This window comes from Phocoena sinus, chromosome 16, assembly GCF_008692025.1.
Source record: "Phocoena sinus isolate mPhoSin1 chromosome 16, mPhoSin1.pri, whole genome shotgun sequence".
Classification (NCBI taxonomy): Eukaryota; Metazoa; Chordata; class Mammalia; order Artiodactyla; family Phocoenidae; genus Phocoena; species Phocoena sinus.
In genome coordinates, this window is record NC_045778.1 from 36,535,821 (window position 1) to 36,553,140 (window position 17,320).

General features: G+C 41.9%; 2 pseudogenes; one reads left to right on the forward strand and one right to left on the reverse strand.

Moving 5' to 3' along the window:
* Nucleotides 1-3,026: 3,026 nt before the first annotated feature.
* Nucleotides 3,027-8,741, forward strand: LOC116741285 (annotated as a pseudogene).
* A 4,811-nt stretch (nucleotides 8,742-13,552) lies between these two features.
* Nucleotides 13,553-14,079, reverse strand: LOC116741287 (annotated as a pseudogene).
* Nucleotides 14,080-17,320: the final 3,241 nt, after the last annotated feature.

Consider the following 17,320-nt stretch of genomic DNA (forward strand, 5'->3'; position numbering starts at 1 on the left):
ACCACTCTGCAGGGACAAGAGGCCAACACCTTGGCACCCACTGGGGGTCAGATAGGTCCCTGTGATAAATCAGATGTGCTGCTCTCACATTATGACTTCTTATGTCAGCAAGGAGCTCTTGAGAACTGTTAGTGTCTGTGCTACATTTCTTAAAAGCCTATTTTCGCAGCAGCTATACATAGCTTTCAGACACCTCAGTGCTTCAAGGACACCCCAAGGGAGGACCACAGTTCAGCTTATGTGTTCTTTGCGTTTTCCTTGAAATATTCTTACAGCAATCAGGGAAGATAACAGACCAACCTGACTGAGGGGTTAGCTGGGCAGGCTCAGGCAGGTTGAGCTGCTTCATGTTCTGAAAGAGGCTTCAGAGAATTGTTTCTGCTGGACAGTCACAGAATCAGGTCATGGGGAAACCGAGTCCACTGCCTGTTGGCTGCTGGAGCTGCTGTCAGATCTCCACTCAGAGACTTGGGTTAGGCCTAACTGGCGGTAGTGGGTCAGAATGCCTGGTCTTCTCTCCTTCCTGCCACGAGTGAGTCAGTACCATTAAAGTTAAACATGTTTAAATAGCATTTAGCTTAACATTTTGGATTAAAGAAAAAGGAAATGGCTTGTAAAGATATGGCATTGCTTATTTATCTTGCTGGAAGTTATTGTTCTTAGGGGGAATTAGAAGAAAAGGTGTTTTGTGGAATGAGTTAGTTGCTCCCCACATTTCTGGAGTTCTTTCAGAATTGGCTTCACACGTTTCTGAACGGCCCAGGAATATCCAGTGTTCTGGCTTGGAACATTCGCTATTGTCCAGCTAGATATGGACCTTATATCTTGGTTTGGGTTCTGATGACTTTTGAGTTCTCCCAATCCAGACCCAAGCTCAAAAGGATGTGGAGGGCTTCCCTGGTGGCGCGGTGGTTGAGAGTCCGCCTGCCGATGCAGGGGACATGGGTTCGTGCCCCGGTCTGGGAGGATCCCACATGCCGTGGAGCGGCTGGGCCCATGAGCCGTGGCCGCTGAGCCTGCGCGTCCGGAGCCTGTGCTCCGCAACGGGAGAGGCCACAGCAGTGAGAGGCCCACGTACCGCAAAAAAAAAAAAAGAAAAATAGAATGTGGATTGTGGGTGGCAATGTCAACCAGAACAGCCTCTTTGTTTGTTTTTTTAAATTTTAGGAGGCAAATGAAGTTTTTTTTACTTTCTGCAGGGTTTTTGTTTTTAAATTTTTATTGGGGTATAATTGATTTACAATGTTGTATTAGTTTCAGGTGTACAGCGAAGTGAATCTGTTATACAAATATATACACTCTATTTTTAGATTCTTTTCCTATATAGGCCATAACAGAGTATTGACCAGAACAGCCTCTTTGGATGGCAGTTCCTCTTACCAGACTTTATTCTTTGGGTGTACAGGCAGAGGCCTGAAGGGTGAGGATACATTCTGACATATTAATGATAGCAAGAGATTGGAAACACCCTAAAATGATAATTAGAAATTACTTGGATGGCAAGCTTTGCTTATTAGATTTGACAATTTAGAGTTGACACTTATTACTTCTAGTGTATTAATAATGCTTTAGCTTGAAAAATGGGAGTTGTGCTTAGATGGCCACCTAACGACTGGTTAACATTTATCACATTTATATGAAATGGAATACTCTGGCTGTTAAGAATGAGAAAAATATACATATATCATTAGGGAACATGTACAAATAAGTTAATAGTTTGTGAAATGTATGTAGAATAAGTTCATTTTTACAAAGCAAACATATAAGAATAGAAGAAAACTGGTCGCATGTATATAGCAAATATTAACGGTGTTCAGCTCTGTGAGATTATGAGGAATCCTCACTTTTTATATTATGTATTTCCATGATGCTTGAATTTAAGAGAAAACCAATACATATGTTTTAAAATGTGGCTGTGGAGGCCACATACTAGCTTATTGAAGATTGCTTCCTAATTAAGTGCTACTCAAAGGTTGCTGGTTTCAAACTTCATTGCCACTTGGCAACAAGGGAAGTAAAGAAACACAGTGTTTAGAAACTCTTAAAGCAATTGGGCATCTCCTGGACCTACAAGAGTGTGATCAGTGGAGAATTCTTGTCGAATGGGGGGTATAGACCGGTTCCGGTTGTTGAACTTGTACGGTAAGTTGCATGTGAACTAGTCACAGGAAGTAGCAGAAGTAGCACCACATGTCATGATGAATGAGGTTAAGGAACAAACAAAAATCAAAAAAACCGGACCTGCTTCACAGAGAGTTGGAGAAGCACTCCTACGTTCCTTTAACTTCACCTTGCAGTGTGCTGTTCTAAAACAGATACTTGCATCTCTCATTTTCTTTTTACTGTGTGTATTGTGCAGTGAGGGGCATGGCATCAACCCCAGACTCTAAGCATGTTATAAGAAGCAATCAAAAAAAAAAAAAAAAAAAAAAAAAAAAGAAGCAATCAAGGGTGATGTCAAAGAAAATCGCTGACTTTCTCCAAGATCTCCAAAAATTCTCCATGAAAATCATGAGAAAACTGACAAAAATATGGTCGGAATCAACTTTTCTCAGAACTCTGGAAATTAACCAAAGGCTTACAGTAATCCAGGGAGTATTTACATAAAACAAATTTAAAACAATCTTTTTTTAAGAACAGCAGCTTTGTAATGTTTTTAACTTGCCCTGTTCTTTTCTCATCTCCCCCCACCCACCTTTCCAGCTCCACTGTAAGCCTTGAAAACCAATGTAATAGGGAAGAACCTTTGTATTCTTTTACAAGCTAATCACTAAAGGGATGTTGCCTGTAAGCGTAAATGATACACAACGGCCCATCTCAGGGAACTCTGCCTCCCAGGTAATGAGCATTAAGCTAAAATACCTTTGTTTAGCTCACAGGGAACATCCTGACCAGGCCCATCTGTGCAGGACTGCAGGGAGGAAGGAATTAGCACATTGCCTCAGGGGCTGATCGAAACCAGAAGTGTTTGACTCTACTCCCTCCGCTATTAGTATAAAAGGAGCCTGAATTTTAACTCAGGCAAGATGGTTCTTTGGGACGTGAGGCCGCCATCTTCTCGGTCTGCTGGATTTCTGAATAAAGTCACTATTCCTCGCCCCAGGAACTCATTTCTTGATTTCTTGGCCTGTAGTGTGGTGAGCAGCACGAGCTTGGACTCTTTAACAAATTTTGGCGCAGCCAGCCAGGAGCCTTGCTACTTGTGGCTAGCCAGCCCTGGTTGGGGAATTTGCATCTGCCTAGCAGCTGCCGGGACAGCTTGTCCTGAGGATCTTTACCTTCAAAATTCCCCAAAGTGGCAGCAGCTTCCCCAGAGCTTGACAGTTGGAGCAACAAATCGACGTTTGGGAGCCAACAAGCTCCATACGGTAGGGTAAGTTGCTCCGGTGTGTACAGCCGGGAACTTTTTCCTCTGTTTGGGGCTTTTTCTCCAGAATAAGCCAATTTGTTTTGTATTTGAGTGGGGTGCACTGTTGGAGAGAGGAAGGAGTTGTCGGACTTATATCTGATTTGTGAACTGGTTCGTTTGTTCCTGTGGATGCTAGCATTTGTGAGTGCAGTTTGTGTTTTGTCTTGAATTTCTGTCTTTAAAAATGGAGAATGTTTCAATTATCCCTGAAGTCCTCTGAGGCTCGTTTTGGGTAAGTGATCTGATTACAGCTATGAACCCATGGGTGAGAGAAAGATGATACTTCATCATAACAATGTGTGGCCACAGTACCTGTTAGGATCCGCACAAAGGATTTAGGCAGGGTTATCTTGGGACCCTGTGCACCATGTACTGCTTTCCTTGCTGTGTTAAGTACTTTGTTTATGGCCTCCTGTGTTGTTGGTATATATAAAACCCCAAGACCAAACTTGAGGGTTTATTTAAGATTTTCTGTTTGTCGTTTGGGTTTTTCATTTCATTTTGTTTGGTACTGTTTCTCCATTTACAGCCAAATCAGTTGTGATATTTAAAACTTTTACTGATGTTAAATGGAGGAAAGGAACAGAAAAAACCAAACAAAACCAAACCAAACAACTGTCTGTTCTTATCTAAGAGTGGGGCATTCTCAGGAAGAAGAGGAAGGTTCCACTTGGTTCCTAAAATCACCAAAAGCTACAAATAGAAATAGAAGCAAAATAAATATTAGTAACAAGGGTTCAGCCATCTAGACCGGTGATCTTGACTTGTCCCATCTGCCAGAAACCCAATTTGAATCCAACCTCTTTTGTAACTGGTTAGTTTTACATTGTTGTACTTGATTCATGGCTGAAATGTTGGAATGGGAGCTGTGAGGTCCCTGTGTTTGTGTGTTTGTACATGTTACAGATGTGTAGCACTGCCAACATTAATGTGCAAAAGAGCTCTATTGGCTTAAAGGAAATTAAGCGCTTATGTAAATACTCAAATATAAAAGAAACTAGCTAGAATGAATTCTGGGTTCATGTGATCTAGGAAATAGTATTGAACTAATATCTGGTATTAAGGTTTGCGTAAGCTTGTTGGTTTGATTTCCACAGACATATCTTTAGAGTCATCAACATTAAGTATAATGCTGTTATTGTACCTAAGTTTGCTAGAAATCAAATAAGACCTATCCTTTTTTTGTTTAAATAAATTTATTTATTTATTTATTGGCTGCACTGGGTCTTTGTTGCTGTGCCCGGGCTTTCTTTAGTTGTGGTGAGCAGGGGCTACTCTTTGTTGAGGTGCATGGGCTTCTCATTGTGGTGGCTTCTCTTGTTGTGGAGCACAGGCTCTAGGTGCATGGACTTCAGTAGTTGCAGCACACAGGCTCAGTAGTTGTGGCTCGCGGACTATAATGCACAGGCTCAGTAGTTGTGGCACATGGGCTTAGTTGCTCCGCAGCATGTGGGATCTTCCCAGACCAGGGCTCGAACCCGTGTCCCCTGCACTGGCAGGCGGATTCTTAACCACTGCACCACCAGGGAAGTCCCAATACGTATTCTTGTTAAAAAAGTTTGTCAGCGAGAAGATAATAATATGACAAAGGTTTTAACTAAATAAAATAGAGGTATATGAGGTAAGAGTTTTAGGTAAACTCTATAGGAATAATTATGTTTGGGGAAGGTCTATCTAAAATAGTTTCTCTAGATTTTCATAACTTGAAACTAAACTAAGTTAAATGAAGAGAATTCATTGACTCTCTGGGTCATTTCAAATAGGATAAAATATTAGAACATTAATTGCTGGACAGGTCTAAGTTTACCTACATTTGCCTTCTTGGAAGAGGAAGACTAAAGCATAAGTTTGTCAATCAGGAAATGCTGGTCTGACGGTTTTACTATTACTTCTTGATTTTTCACTAGAGATTAAGGTTTTAAAGTTAAGAATTATAAAGCGAGCATTTCAGTGTGCAAGATGTAGGATGTGTGTTTTCAGCAAAGAAGGTATGAGGAATGAAGACGCATCTTGTTAAAGGGAAAAAGGTGGTTTTGTTTTAGAGCTGGCTGTTTTTGAATGGAAAAAGTGAGGGACCGATTAATATGGATACAGAAAATTGTGGAAGGTTTTTGGAGGAGGAACACTGAAAGAATTTTTTGTGCATGATAGGGATTGGCTAAGATAAGACTGAATTTAAGAAAACAAATTTTTTTTTTTTTTGCGGTACGTGGGCCTCTCACTGTTGTGGCCTCTCCCATTGCGGAGCAACAGGCTCCGGACGCGCAGACTCAGCGGCCATGGCTCACGGGCTCAGCGGCCATGGCTCACGGGCCTAGCCGCTCCATGGCATGTGGGATCTTCCCGGACCGGGGCATGAACCTGTGTCCCCTTCATCGGCAGGCGGACTCTCAGCCACTGCGCCACCAGGGAAGCCCAAGAAAACAAATTTTAAAGGTAAAGTGGTATAAAACCTGAATTTGGTTTTCTAAGAGGACAAAGTTTTCTTAAAATATTGAACTGCTTTTGGTAATTGTTTGTTTAAGTGATCTGTATTTGCCATTGAGATCTTTTTATCACTGGTTTAAAACTTTTTGATATTTTTGATGAACTTCCCAAAGATCAAATTCTAAATGAAGTTCATTTGACCTCTAGCTAACTTTGAGGTTTTCCCAAGGGTCCCTGTAACACCTCAAATTATTTGTTTTCTCTGTCTCAGAGAGAGGAATATTAAACTAATTAGGCTTATTTGATATGTTAAATTATGTGGGAAGCATTGTCAAATAAGTGATGATAAAACTTCTTAGATTGTATCATATGGGTAAAAGTTACTAATATACACATTCTAGAAATTATATGGAACTCCTAAAATTCTGGTATATCCTGGTAAATGGTATCAGTCATAATTTTAGTAATTATCATAAATTGTTGTATGTCACAGCAGTAACCAGGTTTCTTTTCAGTTGCGTTGTAATCCCAGTTGTTGATGCCAAAGCATAAAGGCGTCCCTTTCATGGTTAGAGACAGTCAATTGCTATTTATGGTTTTACAGTGGCTTTTGAATGACTCTATAGCTATTGTGTGAAGAAGTGGGGAGGAATGATGAAATCCTTTATGTGTAAGCATTTATGCTATTACATCAGGGAAAATAAAAAGGGAATGAGAGTGAGGATATGTTGCTTCAAACCGTAACTCCTACAGCTGAGCTAGCTGTCCCAGCCTGGCCAATATATCCAACTCCTCCAGCACCTTCCATTCCTATCCAGCCCCAATTCCTGGCACTGGGGCTCAGGACTTCCCTTCCTTCCAGGGATCAATTACAAAATCGTGCGTTAGGTTTTGGGGCTCAGGTACGTGGTCTGGTATCACCGTCTAAGAACCAACAGGGCACCCAATTTGGGCCAGGAGCCACTCCCAGGGGATGGCAATTTCCCTTCCCCCATTACCTCATAGGTAATCTAAATGCAAATGATCTGCCCGCTGGGTTTCTCAGGCTTGTTTAATTGGAAAGATTGCAGCCCTCCTTAATAGGGAGGATCCTCTACACCTGAAGTCCACTTGGCAGCTGAAGTCCCTCAGCTGAACCAGATTGGGACTGCAGTGAGGCAAGAATGCCCTTATTAGAGGACTAGTTATTGGTGCATCTTGGCAGGGTTTTGAAAAGGAGAACCAAAGCAAAAGATTTTCAAGAAATTCAGCAAAACAAATGAAGATTTCTCTGAATTTTTGGAAAGGATTTATCAGGTATACAGATGTCATACTAATGCAGATCCCGAGGCCCCTGAAAATATTAGAATGGTAAATTTGACCTTTTGGTGAGGGCAAAGTGCCTCAGATATCGGGAGAAAGTTGCAAAGATTAGATGGTGCATTTGGAATGAACCCTTTTCAACTGGTAGACGTTGCTTTTAAAGTGTTCAATAGGAACAACAGAAGAAAGAAGACGCAAAACAAAACACCACTTTTTTGGTAGTAAGTCACCACTGGGGAAGGAAAACAGGTGGCCCTAGGCCAAAACATAAGCAGAAAAACAAAAGATGAGAGCCTCTCTCTTATGGTAGAAAGAGAGAAACACTGGTGAATGAACAGTCCAGGGGCTCCCTTGGACTTGAGGCGCCTAATTCCTCACAGGAGCCCTGGGGAAAATTGACAGTGGGGAATGAGTTGATTAACTTTCTGGTAGACCTCACCCTGAAGTTTCTCACCAGAACAGCTTGACATCAGAGTCCCACCAGAACACACATTAAGCCTACGGATGGCACTCATGAAAGCCCCAGGAAAGGAGACAGAGCTCTTTCCCCACAGGTCTCCGAAAGGTGAGACCAGAAGTGTGTGCTAACCGCACCCCAGAGAAGGCCAAAAACACATGGCCAATACGAATACCATTAAACAGGGTCACCGGGAGGGGCTTCCCTGGTGGTGCAGTGGTCGAGAGTCCGCCTGCCGATGCAGGGGACACGGGTTCGTGCCCCGGTCCGGGAAGATCCCACATGCCGCGGAGCGGCTGGGCCCGTGAGCCATGGCCGCTGAGCCTGCGCGTCCGGAGCCTGTGCTCCGCAACGGGAGAGGCCACAACAGTGAGAGGCCCGCGTACTGCCAAAAAAAAAAAAAAAAAAAAAGGGGGGGTCACTGGGACACCTAGTCTAAAAATATATCCTCTGAGGCAAGAGGATCGACTTCTCCCACAGACTAACTTGTCAAAATACCAGCCGGTGCATTCCTTGTGTGTGCCCCGCCAGGACGTCTACAAAATTGGAAGTATTGGTACTGTCCCTGTGGGTGGAGCGGAGACTGGTGTTCTCATACCTAGCATGGTGGTCACCTTTGCTCCACTCAGTGTTACAATGAAGTAAAATCTGCTGCAATGCACCATGAAGCTTTGAGGAAAGCCCTTCCTGGGGACAATGTGCGCTTCAATGTCAAGAACATGTCTGTCAAAGATGTGCATAGTGGCTGGTGACTGTGACCCATCAATGGAAGCAGCTGGCTTTCCTGTTCAAGTAATAATGTTGAACCTCCCGGGCCAGATCAGCGCTGGATATGCACCTGTGCTGGATTGCGGCCCAGCTCACGTTGCTTGCAAGTTTGCTAAGCTGAAGGGAAAGATGGATCATCCATCGTTCTGGGGAAAAAGCTGGGAGATGGCCCCAAATTCTTGAAATCTGGTGATGCTGCCATCATTGATACGGTTCTTGGCCAGCCCACGTATGTTGAGAGCTTCTCTGACTATTCCTTCTCTGGGCTGTTTTGCTGATTGTGACATGATAAAGATGGTTGCTGTGGGTGTCATCAAAGCAGTGGACAAGGAGGCAGCTGGAGCTGGCAAGGTCACCAAGTCTGCACAGAAAGCTTAGAAGGTGAAATGAATATTATCCCCAATCCCGGCCACCCCAGTTTTAATCAGTGGTGGAGGAAGGGTCTCAGAAAAACTGTTTGTCTCAACTGGCCATTTAAGTTTAATAGTAAAAGACTGGTTAATGATAACAATGCATGGTAAAACCTTCATCAGGAAAGGAAAATGTTTTGTGGACCATTTGTTTTGTGTATGGCAGTTTTAAGTTATTAGTCTTTAAAATCAGTATCTTGTAATTGGTTAAAGCCCTCCTTAAGGAAATTATCCCCTGATTAAGGCCTTGGATTAAGGTATTAGACCTGACATTCATCCTGGAGACCACAATCAACAGGAAAAACTGAGAAAATGAATACCAACTTAACTTGGGATAAGGCCTTTCCAGTTGCCCTGCTACGGATCAATGGCTTCCGGAAGCAGGCTTAAATTGAGCCCCTTTGGGGGACTTCCCTGGTGGCGCTCCCAATGCGGGGAGCCCGGGTTTGATCCCTGGTCAGGGAACTAGATCCCATATGTGTGCCACAACTAAAGAGTTTGCATGCCACAACTAAGGAGCCGGCGAGCTGCAACTAAGACCCGGTGCAACCAACCAAATTAATTAATTAAAAAAATTAAGCCTCTTTGAAATATTGTATGGTAGGCCGTTCCAGATGCCTGCCTAGGCGAGAATCTATAAATGCTCTAAAAGACCCAGCAGTTGGGCTTCCCTGGTAGCACAGTGGTTAAGAATCCGCCTGCCAATGTAGGGGACACGGGTTCGAGCCCTGGTCTGTGAAGATCCCACATGCTGCGGAGCAACTACGCCCGTGTGCCACAACTACTTAGCCTGCGCTCTAGAGCCCACGAGCCACAACTACTGAGCCCACGTGCCACAACTGCTGAAGCCTGGGCGACTAGAGCCTGTGCTCTGCAACAAGAGAAGCCACCACAATGAGAAGCCCGGACACCACGACGAAGAGTAGCCCCCGTTCGCCACAACTAGAGAAAGCCCGCGTGCAGCAATGAAGACCCAACACAGCCAAAAATAAATAAATTTATTTAAAAAAAAAAAAAGACCCAGCAGCAGTTGCCAATTATGTTGAAACTTTGGGCACTATACTAATCTTTGTTCATGACTTTGCCTCCAACAGGTCTGCCCATCCAAATGAAGCAGATGGGAATTTCATTGTAGCTGGAGAAGGGTCAACCAATTTGTTTAATTTTGTCTAAATAAATAGCACAGGAATTTAGTATTTATATTGGGAACTGGAACCAAAACCCCAAGTTCAATTACAAATTAGACAAAAAGTGCTAAGCAGTTTTATCAGGTTCAAATAGTTGTAGATAAAAAAGGACTAAAGATTCTAAGGGATATTCATAGCCTCTGGAAGTAGCCAGAGCAGTCTTCATCTCTTTTCCCACAAGACTGGAATGGACATTGACAATGGGGAATTGTAATAGCTAAGAAACTTTGCATTATATTACAAGCTAATTATTGAAGGGATGTTGCCTGTGAGCTTAAATTATACATAACGGCCCATCTCTGGGAACTCTGCCTCCCAGGTAATGAGCATTAAGCTAAAATACCTTTGTTTAGCTCACAGGGAACATCCTGACCAGGCCCATCTGTGCAGGACTGCAGGGAGGAAGGAATTAGCACATCCCCTCTGGAGGCTAATGGAAACCAGGATATGTTTGACCTTACTCCCTCCCCTTTTAGTATTAAAGAAGCCTGAATTCTAACTTGGGCAAGAAGATGGTTCTTGGGGCATGAGTCAACCATCTTCTTGATCTACTGGTTTTCCAAATGAAGTTGCTATTGCTTGCCCCAGCAACTCGTCTCTCAGTTTATTGGCCTGTCCTGCGGTGAGCAGTACAATGTTGGACACCAACAGCCCACAATCACAGTGAAAACCAACAGCTTGGCAGCTACTGGAAAGACTAGAACAGAGTTGGTGTTTCTTCAAAGCCTTATTCCCAGAGAAATGTCATTATTTGACTTGACTCGTGGCTCCTAGGAAGACCCCACTGTAAGGCTTGTCTTTATTTGTATGGACTAGAAGCTCCCCTAGTGCAAAAAGGCTTTTCCCTGGGACTGTTCGCTATAAAACATTTAGAGGTAAATTCTTAAGTTGGTGGCAGGCAGTATGAGGTGAGGTGGTGAATAACAGTGTGAGCAGGCAATAGGCTAACCAAAAATCTTAAAAGGAAAAACTGGGGAATAAGACGTCCTTAGGGGCTTTGAAAATTCTAACATACTGCTGGGAATCTAGAAGGCCATGCACATGTGTGAGGCTCAGTAAAGGCCATGCACTTGTGTGTAAGCTCAGTAAAGACCTGAGAAGGCCTGAAGTTCTCATCTCTAACCCTGAGGCTTTATACAAGCAGGAAGTGAGAACCAAGGCCAAGATGTAAGTTGCCTGGCTGAGTGTTGAAGGTAAGGCCCAGCATAGACAGAGTCTTGGCAAAGATAGGAGACTTACTGGTTCTAGGTACTTGAAGAAATCTCTATCCAATCATTAGCTGACCACTAAGCTAACTGAGGAGAAATCTCAGTGGCCACACACAACAAAGAAAACAGACTATAGAATTAGTTCAGAAAGGTCACTAAACACTCAACAACAAATCTCTGGGGAGGAGTATGGAATCTGATTTCCAGAGTTGCCACTTTATATTATTTAACATGTCCAGTTTTCAGCAAAAACAAAACAAAGATATGCAAGGAAAGAAATTATAACCCATTGTGGGGGGAGGGATAGAAACTGTGCCTTAAGACTTCAGAAGATGGACTTACTAGACAAAGACTTCAACTATTTTAAACATGTTCAAAGAGCTAAAAGAAACCACATCTAAAGAATTAAAAGTATGAGATCAACATCAAATAGAGAATACAAATAAATAATTAGAAATTGTAAAAAGGAATGAAGTAGAAATTGTAGAACTGAAAATACAACTGAAATAAAAAAATAAGAAGTTTTTACCAAATCCAAGGCCATGAAGATTTACCAATATGGTTTCTTCTAATAGTTTTACAATTTTATCTCTTATACTTAGGCCTTTGATCCATTTCGAGTTAATTTTTATATATGCAGTGAGGAAGAAGTTAAACTTTGTTCCTTTGCACGTAGATATCCAGTTGCCCTAATGCCTTTTGTTGAAGAGACTATTCTTTTTCTCATTGGATAGTGTTATGTGTTGAATTGAGTTCCCCCCCAAAAAGATATGTTTAAGTCCTAACCCCCAGTACCTGAAAAAGAGACCTTATTTGGAAATATGGTTATTGCAGATGTAACTAGTTAAGATGAGGTCATACTGGAGTAAGGTGTACCCTTAATCCAATATAACTAACTGTTGTCTCTATAAGAGACACACATAAGAGGGATGATGGCCATGTGACAACAGAAGCAGAGATTGGAGTAATGCAGCTACAAGCCAAAGAATGCCAAGGATTGATGGCTACCACCAAAAGCTAGGAAAAGGCAAGAAATTCTCCCCTTCAGGTTTCAGGGAGAGCATGGCTGGCCCTGCTGACAATTTATAGCCCCCCAAACTATGAGACAATAAAGTTCTGTGGTTTTAAGTCATCCAATTTGTGGTACTTTAAGGCAGCCTTGGAAAACTAATACACATGGTGTCGGCACCAATGTTAAAAATCAGTTGACCATAGATGTTTCTGGACTCTCAGTTCTATTCCATTGGTCCAAATGTTTGTATGTCAGTCAGTACCACACTGTTTAAATTACTGTAGCTTTGTATTACATTTTGAAATGTAAGTGTGAGAACTCCAAGTTTTTTTGTTGTTGCTTTTTTTTTTTTCCCCAATATTGTTTTGGTTATTTGGAGCCACTTGCAGTTTTGTTGCAGCGAGCAGGGGCTACTCTTCGTTGTGGTGCATGTGCTTCTCATTGCGGTGGCTTCTCTCGTTGTGGAGCACAGGCTCTAGGTGTGTGGGCTTCAGTAGTTATGGCTTGTGGGCTCTAGAGCGCAGGCTCAGTAGCTGTGGCACACAGGCTTAGTTGCTCTGTGGCATGTGGGATCTTCCTGGACCATTGGCAGGCAGATTCTCAACCTCTGTGCCACCAGGGAAGTCCCTGCAGTTTCATATTAATTTCAGAATCAGATTTTCTATTGTTTTGCAAAAATGGCCATTGGAATTTTGATCCTATAGATCGCTTTGAGAAGTAATTCCAACTTAATATTGTTTTCCAATGTATAATCATGGGAGGTCTTTCCATTTATTGAGGTATTCTTTAAACAGTGTTTTGTAGTTTTATAAGGGTTTCAACTCTTTGTTTAAACTTATTCCCAGATATTTTCTTCTTTTGTATATTATTGTAAATGGAATTGTTTTCTTAGTTTCCTTTACGGATTGTGCATTGCTGATGTATAGGAAAACTTATTTTTGAGTGTTGGTCTTGTACTCTGCAACTTTGCTTAATTTGTTTATTAGTTCCAGTAGAGTGTGTGTGTGTTCTATGGGATTTTCTATATGTAGAATAATGTTATCTGCAAAATAGTTTCTCTTCCTTTCCAATTCAGATGGCTTTTCTTTTTCTTGCCTAAATACTCTGGCTAGAACTTCCAGTATAATGTAGAATAGGGTGAAAGCAAGAATCTTTTTCCTCTTCAGTGGAAGTTTTCTAATTTTCAGCGAGTATGATGTTAGCTGTGGGTTTTTCATAAATGTCCTTTATGTTTAGAAAGGGTCTTGAATTTTGTCAAATGCTTTTTCCACAGTGATTGTGGTTTTTTTTCCCCCCCTTTATTCAATTAATGGGTTTATTAGATTTTTTATAGTGAAAACTTTTATATTTAGAATTAGCCAGCTGACTCAGTTTAGATGGTCCCAATTTTGTTGGCAACATCCAAAGCATTGTAGCCAGGAGCCAGTTAAACATATGCCTTCTTCTCTCCATCAGGCCTGATCAAGGTGTTGACCTTAGCCATGTCAATGTCATAGAGCTTCTTCACAGCCTGTTTAATCAGGTGCTTGTTGGCCTTGACATCCACAATGAACACGTGTGTTGTCTTCCATTTTCTTCACGGCTGACTCAGTGGTGAGGGGGGAAGCTGATGACGGCATAGTGGTCAAGTTTGTTTCTCCTAGGGGCACTCTTCTGAGGATATTTGGGCTGCCCCCTGAGCTGCAGTGTTCTGGGCCATTGGAATGTGAGTGATGGCTAGATCTTTCATTTTATGGCAGTGTTTGTGGCGGTAGATGCCTTTCAACACTGCTTCTTGGCCTTCAAAGCCTTTGCTTTAGCTCTGGCTTTGGGAGGGTCAGGGGCTTCCTTCTCCGCCTTTGCTGCCACCTTCGTGGAAAGGGTTTCAGATTGACTTCTTATGTTGAACCATCCTCGCATTCCTGAGAGAAATTCTTGGTCATGATGTATGTATGATACTTATGAGCTTGGACTTGGTTTCTTAGTATTTTTGTGTCCGTGTTACTAAGGGATATTTTTATTTTATTGAAGTATAGTTGATTTACAGTGCTGTGTTATTTTCTGGTGTACAGCAATACATATACTTTTCAGTTACATATACTTTTCCATTATGGTTTATTACAGGATATATTTTTTCTCCTGCAGTGTTCTTTTAGAAAAATTTTCCATTGAAGTGTAGTTGATTTACAATGTTAATTTCTGCTGTATAGCAAAGTGACGTAGTTATACATATATACACACACACATATATATATTCTTTTCCATTATGGTTTACCACCGGATAATGAATATCGTTCCCTGTGCTAAACAGTAGGACCTTGTTTATCCATCCTATACATACTGGTTTGCATCTGCTAATGCCACAGTCCCAATCCTTCCCTCCTCTATCCCCTCTGGTAACTACAAATCTGTTCTGTTTCTATTTGGTAGATATGTTCATTTGTCATATTTTAGATTCCACATGTAAGTGACATCATATGGTATATGTCTTTCTTACTTTGCTTAGTATGATAATCTCTAGGTTCATCCATGTTGCTGCAAAGGGCATTATTTCATTCCTTTTTATGGCAATATTATGGCAATATTATGAGTAATATTCCATTGTATACCACATCTTCTTTATCCACTCATCTGTCAATGGACATTTAGGATGTTTCCATGTCTTGGCTATTGTAAGTAGTGCTGCTATGAACATAGGGATGGATGTATCTTTTTGAATTAGTTTTGTCCAGATATATGCCCAGGAGTGGGATTGCTGGATCATATGGCAAGTCTAGTTTTGAGGAACTTCCATACTGTTTTCCATAATGGCTGCACCAGTTTACATTCCCACCAACAGTGTAAGAGGGTTCCCTTTTCTCCACACCCTCTCCAACATTTATTATTTGTAGACTTTTTTTTTTTTTTGCGGGCCTCTCACCGTTGTGGCCTCTCCTGTTGTGGAACATAGGCTCCCGACGCGCAGGCCCCGCAGCCATGGCTCACGGGCCCAGCCACTCCGCAGCGTGTGGGACCTTCCCAGACCGGGGCACGAACCCCTGTCCCCTGCATTGGCAGGCGGACTCTCAACCACTGCACCACCAGGGAAGCCCCTATTTGTAGACTTTTTAACTATTTGACTATTCTGACCGGTATTATAGGATATTGAATATAGTTCCCTGTGCTATAGAGTAGGACCTTGTTGTTTAACTATTTTATATATATGTTAACAAGGGATATTGGTGTGTAATTTTCTTTTCCTGTGATGTCTTTGGCTTTGGTATAAGGGTAACTTTGTCTGGCTTTGGTATAAGGGTAATTTTCTTGTGATGTCTTTGTGTGGCTTTGGTATAAGGGTAATCCTAGCCTCATAGGTGTTAAAGAGTCCAGTATAATACTATAGTTCACAGTAAGCCTTATAGAACTATTTGGCTCTCAACACCGGTAATTCTCAATAGGGAGTGACTTTGTCCCTGACAGGACATTTGGCAATCTGAATACATTGTCACAACTCAGGGATGCCGCTGACCTCTAATGGGTAGAGGTCAGAGATGCTGCTATATATCTGACAATGCACAGGACTGTCCCCCAAACAAAGGATTACCTGGCCAAAACGTCAACAGTGTTGAGGTTGAGAAATCCTGTCTACACTATGTGTAAGCTTTGATTTAAAAAAACAAGCAAAAAAAAGCGAGTAAGAGTTGTGAAAAAAATTAAAAACGCACATATTACAAATAAAACTTTTGCAGAGGTTTCTGTGCAAGGTTCACAGATGTAGTTTTCTTCATGTGCCATACTTTGACGGCCTTACACGTAGCAGGGCTGAGAAAGCCTGCCAGGGATGTTTAGGGAGTAGGTAATTTACTTAAAGCTTGTGAATTAAGATGCAGGCTTTCTTAAAACTTGATTTTTTTTGGGCTTCCCTGGTGGCGCAGTGGTTGAGAGTCCGCCTGCCGATGCAGGGGACACGGGTTCGTGCCCCGGTCCGGGAAGATCCCACATGCCGCGGAGCGGCTGGGCCCGTGAGCCATGGCCGCTGAGCCTGCGCGTCCGGAGCCTGTGCTCCGCAACGGGAGAGGCCACAACAGTGAGAGGCCCGCGTACCGCAAAAAAAAAAAAAAAAAAACTTGATTTTTTTTTAACTTCCCTAAACTTCAACTATCAAGGGGTAATTAGAACACATTTCTGGTGTAGGGGTTTGAGGCAACAGTTAAATAGGTGCTACAAAAGCCATCTGTGGCTATTTCAGAAACAATTAACTTTAGAGTATTTTATATAAGTTTTAAAAAGAATTTTATAAGCAGATAAATTAGAACATTTCAGTGAAACCAAGAGTAATTGACCAGAATTTTCTTCTAACTCAAAACTCCAGGAACCAAAGTTGACACACTAGTGCTGTGTTGCCTTTATAAAACTAGTATGAACAATACCAGTTTTCTGACAATATCAATAACACCCATTAATGTATGTCTTTAAAACACCACTATAAATACTCCCAATATGTTAGCCAAAGGCCACACTAAGATTTATCATCCTGCTTTCACATGACCAGACTCTACTGACCCACCTGGTACTGTTCCAAATATTCCGGAACTTGCTTTCACGTCACTTTCCCCCTATCTTATTCATTTTTTAAAATATTTATTTGGCTGTGTCCGGTCTTTTTGTTGCGGCACATGGACTCTTTGTTGCGGCATGCGGGCTTACCTCTAGTTGTGGTGCGTGGGATCAGAAGTCCCTCTCCCCTATTTTAATGTTCCATCTAGAGTGCAAGTAGATATCACTGTGCTCAGGAAGGCTAGGTGCCGTGGGCTTGTTTGTCTACTCCTTGACCCGATGCTCAGCACCATGGAAAGGCAGAATCAGGACAAAACAGACACAAAGTCCAGCTGAAAGTTATGTTTCAGATCTGGCAGCTGTGTAAGCTGGTGGGATCACGTCTAGAATCTACATCTGTTGATTACAGTTAGTATTGTCTTCTTACATCTCGTGGCTAAATTATTAAAAATGGACCATAATCAATGAAACCTTCTTTCGTTAAAAAGTACTATGTATAAAAAGGTATATAAATTATGTTAGTATATCAGCTTTAAGCAACAGAACATCTTCCCTAAGAATAGCCATTGATATTGTTTCATGGAATGAAACACAAAAGAATTCAAGGAATAAAATTTTGGCAGCT